This window comes from Antennarius striatus, chromosome 12, assembly GCF_040054535.1.
Source record: "Antennarius striatus isolate MH-2024 chromosome 12, ASM4005453v1, whole genome shotgun sequence".
Taxonomy (NCBI): domain Eukaryota; kingdom Metazoa; phylum Chordata; class Actinopteri; order Lophiiformes; family Antennariidae; genus Antennarius; species Antennarius striatus.
In genome coordinates, this window is record NC_090787.1 from 19407501 (window position 1) to 19415000 (window position 7500).

Consider the following 7500-nt stretch of genomic DNA (forward strand, 5'->3'; position numbering starts at 1 on the left):
GCAGGGTGGTGGCTGTAACTCACAAGAGAAAAAAAAACAGGAGGCTTCGCAAATAAATCCAACCACTAACAGTGTTGTAGCAGCAATAAAGAACAAGTGAACAGAACATGAAGAGAAGTGCATGATGGGTGTTCAGTCTGCACCGCTCCTCATCTGGACTTCATCTGGCGCGGAGATGACGAGAAGGCTTTTCTTTCATTCCTCTAGAACAACCCTCCAGGGAACCCGACGCTTTCATCGACAGGTCCCGACTCGTCCAACCGCCCCCACTGACGATCCCTATCAGAACCGGGCCGCGCCGACATCTCGCCATCTGACCTGGACAGATACTGACATCACGGCTCCCTGAACACATCCTGCATCAGCTACTCTCTATGTGACTGAAGGGAAAGAATGTTCCAGTGCTCTTCTCTTCTTTACCTTTGCTAACCTGACGCCAATGCAGAGATAAGATTTTCACTATCGCCGCGTCATACGGGCCAAATGGGAACTGCCCTCTATTCTGAGTGGGGTTCCATCCACAGTGGTGTGACTGGTGTGACCCCCGATTTGTTATGGTGGACCCCATTCAGCAGCTCTTCTTCTACAGATCACCACTGTGATGTGTTACTATCCCTAACGTAACAACTTCACCATTTTTACAGTAACCGCTGTATGAAATTATATTTGTTTTTCATCATGTGCAGGAAGCTACATTCCTGCTGGAAGTATTTAATATCGTATTTGATTTGTTACTCTGGTTTGTTTCTTTGGTCTCTCAGGATGATTTCAATGTTGAGAGAGAGAGAGAGATTTTTGATATTTTAAAATCATGTTTATTCACTAAAGCCAAATTACAAGATAATTACGTTGACGCAAAATCAAAAAATATTCACACGAAAAGGAATTCACATCTCAAAAGCAAACAGTACTGTGTGTTTCCTGGGCAAATAAAACATCTAACTTTTTAACATTTATCAAACTAAACACAGAGGCTCTTGTCTCCATGTCCCCTGTTTTATTCACATTCCATGTGCCCAATTTTAAAGAGAGAGAGATCCTTCCATATTCCTGGTCAGAAACTACTGAACAGCACGTCTTCAAAGGTGTTGGCTGACAGGATGTTGCATGTTGTTTAATTATTAATTAAACAACACATGTTAATTCATTGAAATAAACTAAAGTTTAAACACAAAGTTTAAATTACACATTGAGGTGAATTTGATCTAAACCTCTTCTTACATCTTTAGTTGGTTCCAGGAAACGTGACGTAATTCTAAAAACCACTTTTTAAATAAACAAAAAAACAAAAACGTTAGTTGAATCAACCAGTCTCCAGGTCAAACTGTAGATAACCATTCCCAGTTCTGGATTGAACTTTATTAATGAATGTATTTTATAAAATTTGGCTAAAATGAATCTTTTTTTAAAGTTGACAAACAATTGTATTTTATTTTCTTCATATAGAACAGAAAAAGATGTCTCCGTTTTCAGCTGCTTCCTCTTCATTGTGGGTCACGGGGGTTCCTACATGCTAATAATGTAATATTTTACATTTTATTCTGATTTATTGTACAGTAACATGACATTATGTGCTTTAACTGTTTACTAGTGATTTTATGATTCCATCATTTTTAGTGGACTAATGTAAAGTGGAATAAAATGACGTGAACTTAATTTTGTTTGTTTTTTTAAACCGAGAACGGTGTAACTGGAAGTTAAACTTGTATCTGGTACATGAAGCCACAACACTGAGGGCTCAGAATAAAGACCAGCTTCATTAGAAATGCTCGTGTCTGCATATTGTATCATATTGTACAAAACCAAGCAGGAAAATATTCAGGACTATAACCTACACATAATCTGTATACTGTATGTGCATAATGTTAACAGCTGAATAGGGTTAACCTGTAACCTGATTGAACCTTAAAGATATATCCCTGATATTTTTAATCATAAAAATTATGCTGACTAGCCTTTAAATAGTGTGGGTGTGGACGTGTGCATCTGCTATCTGACGCCCACAGAAACATCCACTGACGGACTGATAAATGCTAATCTATTGATGGATTACTGCGGGTGTGTGGAGCAATAATCTGCGTCGGAGGGACCATCTGACAGAAAAGTGTGAGCACGACTCCAGCGGGGCCTAAAGGCACGACTGGAGCGACCCTGCTATCAGTGCTTATCATCGCTGCTATCTTCAGCTCGTCTGCGTTGATCCTTTGTCAGGTCGGTGATATTAACCGTGTCGTATGATCGTGTTAATAAAGATGTGATAAGAGCAACTGTTTGTCTCTGCAGTGGAAACAAAACCCAGCGTGAGCAGAGGGTCAACGCTCTCCGCTTCACTGCTGGTCTGGACAGCCATCAGCAATGTGAGCAGCTTCAGTGTGAGCAGCTTCAGTGTGAGCAGCTTCAGTGTGAGCAGCTTCATCCAAACCAGAACCTTTCTGCTGTCAGCAGCTGAAGCAGAGATGAAACACAGCGTCACCTTCTGATGTTGAGTCTCACACACACACACACACACACACACACACACACACACACACACACACACACACACACACACACACACACACACACACACACACACACACACACACAGGAAGCGTGTCAATAACACTGCAGCTCTCAGAGCCAAACTGAGCGGGTCCAACTAGAGATGAACTAGAGTAGTAAAAATACAACTGACCTCTACCGGCTGAGCTGAACTAACTCTCCTCTGAGTCTGTGCTGCTCTATCCGTCAGTCACCGTTAGAATACGGTCAGTTGTCTGACATGCAAACCATCAGAGGAACAACAGGACAGACTTCAGCTTCAGGGAAACATTCAGATGAGATTCTCTTCTGACACAGCAGCGTTACTGAGATGGAGGTTACAGAGCAGAGGAGGAGGAGGAGGAGGAGGAAAGGTCCTGCTATCACCAGTCACACACTCTTATGGACACACACATGCTGAATGAACACACACAGGTACGCACAGACATCAGACAATTAATGAGGCAAGAAAACGGGCAGACAACAGTCAGGAGGAAGCAGGAAAACAAGGACGTCCAAAAGAGTTTTGAAGGTTCGGAGCCCAAATGGGAACAACATGGAGTCGTTTGTTGTTTGTGTGGCTGTTTATGAGAAATGATTGCTGTTAGCGAACGCTACCAATTTACTGTTTACGACCACGACATGTTCCTATGAGTAGAGGCAGTGAGGAGGGTCTGACCTGAGCACACACACTCACAAACACACACACACACACACACACACACACACACACATATACACACACACATACACACACACACACACACACACACTCACACATACAAACACACACACATAGTGATACACACACACACACACACACATCTGAAAACACAGTAGGGTGTGTCCAGGATGCACTTTGGGGTGATGCCGAAAAGCTACAGAACACTGATGGGTTCTACTGGGTTCATACCAGTCACCATACAGCCTGCAGGTGTGAGGGGCTGCCTGAGTGTGTGTGTGTGTGTGTGTGTGTGTGTGTGTGTGTGTGTGTGTGTGTGTGTGTGTGTGTGTGTGTGTGTGTGTGTGTGTGTGTGTGTGTGTGTGTGTGTGTGTGAGCGCGCGCGCGCGGCCAAAGCGAACATCTGTGCGTCATGGAGAATTTCCAGTTATTCATTTCTTAGTCTAAATGAATTTCCATGGGATTCGGGATAATTACAATATAACAGTTAAAAAATCCCATTTAACAATAATCAATAATTAATCAAATGAATTCAGAGATCGAATCGAATTCACTATAGAACTTCACTCTTACTGCGTTGCGGCGCGTAATTCATGCGCCAAGCTCCAAACTTCTCCCGACAGAACGCAAATGACGTAAAGACTTAACGCACATTAAACCTGGACAGCTGACTGAAACCCACGGAATGTCTCAGTCCACGGTCACGGTGATGGCCGAACTCTTTCACCCCGCAGAGTCAACTTGTGTGGCGGGCCGGGACCGGAGCGGCTGCGTAAAGCCTCCCGTCCGGGCTGGAATGAATCCGTTCCAACGCGTTTTACTGATGGACGCCTCCTCACCACGACCAGTCATTTCAATTCGTTTCGTTCTCATGCCTGGATTTTAACGAACTGGTGAATTCCGTTAAAATGAAAGTTAAAAATATGTAAAATATTTCTGCTTTGGTATATAAATATTAACATAATCTGGAATGAAGGCTCTAACCCGCAGGGTTCAAGTTCCTCTCTGTCAGTTCTGTCCCTTTCAATTCACATGAGGATAAAAAGTGTAACGTTTCGTGGTTTGACAAAGAACAGTCAGACAGCTGGGGAGTAACAACAGAAAAAACACACCTACTTTAATGGAGTGGGAAGAAATATAGAAATAATGGAGGAGCGCTGACGACTTTATTCCATATTAACGTGCGTGGGGGTGGGTTTTTGTTCTGCTGTTCAGGACTGGTTCTCATTTCGCCAAATGCGTTCGGCTTCAGCTTCCTCACGCTTCACGGAGGAGCCCCCGACTTCAGCCCGGTCCCACAAGAGCCGTGAGCTTCGTGATCACCTCACAGCGTTCGGCTCGTTCCCGGACTGTCTGTCCCGAGGCCGCCGAGGGCTCCGACCGGAGGCTCCGGGTCCGGAGGTCCCCAAAGCACCGGGACGCGTCCCAAAGCCCTCCGTCCCGTGTGTGTGTGTGTGTGTGTGTGTGTGTGTGTGTGTGTGTGTGTGTGTGTGTGTGTGTGTGTGTGTGTGTGTGTGTGTGTTCTGAACCGGATCATCAATAATAGGTCAGTAACTACTGACGAAAAGTTCAAAAGTCACGCTGAGTGGAGAGCAGCTGAAGGAGCGAGACGCGTCCAAAACGAGCGTTCAGACAGAGATCCACCGTGAAGCTCATCAGTGTTTGACTCACACACACACACACACACACACACACACACACACACACACACACACACACACACACACACACACACACACACACACACGTCAAAATTATTGCTGTGATGATTTGATTTATATTCTTCTGAACGTTTGGAATATAGACGTTTGGAGACGGAGAAAACCGGTCCACAGTATTTACTCATTAAATTCCGTTTCTATAATGATCTGCAGCTCGTCGCGAATCTGTCTGAATTCTAAATAACACGAAAGCAAAGACTGCTAAAAGAAAAAGACGAGAGCAGAAATGTATCACACACCAGCAATTGTAGTAAAGCCTCCTCCATTTTTTAAAAACGTTGTCAAATTATCCGTTTTTAAAATGTCTATTATGACTAAACAACTCATATTATTTATAGTGAGTCAGATAGCAACAAATTAAGATTGTAATAATAGTAAGAACGGCAACAACAGCAATAAAAACAACAACAATAATAATAGTAATAATAATGATAATAATAATAATAATCTCCATCATCAGCATTATAATTACAATTTAATAATGATAATTATTTTTTATCCTTTTTAACAATAATCATTAATAATAATAATAGATATGATAATAAGTAACAATAATAGTAATAATAATCATTATAATAAAAATAATTAATTGTTATTATTTTACTATTTTCGATCATTGTTATGATTATTATTATTATAACAATAATAATGCTAGTAATAATAATAATAACAACTGTAACTGATTATAATTAACATTATTTCACATTGTTTCAATCATTTAAATTCACTTTTTAAATAATTTTCAGCATTTTACAGGGACTTCGAATCTGTTCTGTGTGCGTGTGTGTGTGTGTGTGTGTGTGTGTGTGTGTGTGTGTGTGTGTGTGTGTGTGTGTGTGTGTGTGTGTGTGTGTGTGTGTGTGTGTGTCCTTACTGTCTACGGCGTGTCTGAAGCGCTGCTGGCCGCTGACGAGGCTCTGTCCATGGATCAGGAGTATTGAATCCAGGGCGGACTCCGGCTGTGGCTCCTGGACGCGCCTGGGATGTCGCTCAAAAGCTGGACTCCTTGAACCCGGACGGGGAGCCTCGAAGACAAAAGTTAACGACTGGAGGTGCGTGGGAGGCGACGGTGGCGCACAGAAAATAGAGTGGAGCGAGCGAAGAGGTGGCGAAGATGCTGGTCCGTGTGGAAGTTGCGTCGGGGGAAGCTCACCGACCTCCTGACGCGGTGGAGCCTTCTCTGAGACCGGAGCGCAAAACAGAAAAACTTCACGTGTAGGCAACACTTTGTTTGGTCCTCCCGTGGAGTGTTGAGCTCAAAGCGCGTGGAAGTGGTGGAAGTCTCTCGTCCTCTGAACTCCTGGCTTCATCCCCGCAAGAGAGCGAAAAGACGCACATAAATCACTCCACGCCGCCGGACAGAGAGGTGAATCTCGAGTGGAGTCAAAGGTGCGCCAGAGGCGAACACTGGTGCGTAGGGGGTACCGGTGGGGTTGTGGGTGCAGACCCGGTTCTGTGGTGGAGTGTCACTTCCAATCTTTACCGTGCCAACGGGCGCACTGACTGATAGGGGGAGGAGAGAAGGGAGGAGAAACAAAGAGAGAGGGAGGGTGGTCGAGGGGGCGTCAGAAACCCATTCAAGCCCACGAAGCCTGATGTGGGCTGGATCTGTGACGTTAATGATCGTTAAATCCACTGGCGGGCAGACTCGGGCTTCCGGTGTCACCCGCGGAGGACAGGACTCTGTGCTCTGACTCCGGGCTCTGTCCCCACCCCCCCACCCCCACACAGACACAGGTGAGCGCATCACGGAGACCTTGACACCGGAAGGCTCATGACTTTTCCACCGTTGGGGGGTTCGCGCCTCGTGCAGCAGAAACTTATCTCCGCTATCAGCTCAGCTCTAATACTTCCACGCGTGAGTGTCACCCCACAGATAAACCCACCGAGCTGAAGTCCATCACCCGACGCGCGTTAATGAGTAGCCTGATAACACTCCACTGTCTCCGGGGTGCCCGTCACGCGTGTGTGCGGGACTGGAACCACTCGTGTCTGCAAAACACGAAGACCCACGAACGTAAACCCGACCCACAGTACACGGGTTAGACTTCCCGCTGAGGTCATCCGTGTAGTGACAGACAGACAGACAGAAGACAGAAGACAGACAGACAGACAGACAGACAGACAGACAGACAGACAGACAGACAGACAGACAGACAGACAGACAGACAGACAGACAGACAGACAGACAGACACACAGACAGACACACAGACAGACAGACAGACAGACAGAAGACAGACAGACAGACAGACAGACAGACAGACAGACAGACACACAGACAGACAGACAGACAGACAGACAGACAGACACACAGACAGACAGACAGACAGACAGACAGACAGACAGACAGACAGACAGACAGATAGATAGACGTGAAAATGAAATTGGTTTTAAAGACAACACGTGGTTTATTTTATTTTGCACGCTGTGTTTCTTTCCGTCTGTCCTGCGTGGACTGACCGGAAACGACAACAAGCGACTCTTTCTTGTCTTAACAACCGGGTTGAGCAACACAACTGACGCACATCGGGGTGTTGACGTGCAGAACCGCGGTCGGCACCGGTGAGAGGAGGCCC

The 7500-nt window shown here is 45.2% G+C and overlaps 1 protein-coding gene across 5 annotated transcripts in view; it reads right to left on the reverse strand.

Moving 5' to 3' along the window:
- Positions 1–5932, reverse strand: part of satb2 (SATB homeobox 2) — a 57881-nt gene extending 51949 nt beyond the window's left edge. For 4 of the 5 annotated variants that reach the window (XM_068329692.1, XM_068329693.1, XM_068329694.1 and 1 more), the window contains exon 1: positions 5798–5932. The gene's annotated coding sequence lies outside the window, so the exon portion shown is untranslated. The remainder of the gene's footprint in view (positions 1–5797) is intronic. The other variant, XM_068329691.1, reaches the window with a different exon arrangement.
- Between the last annotated feature and the right edge of the window lie 1568 nt (positions 5933–7500).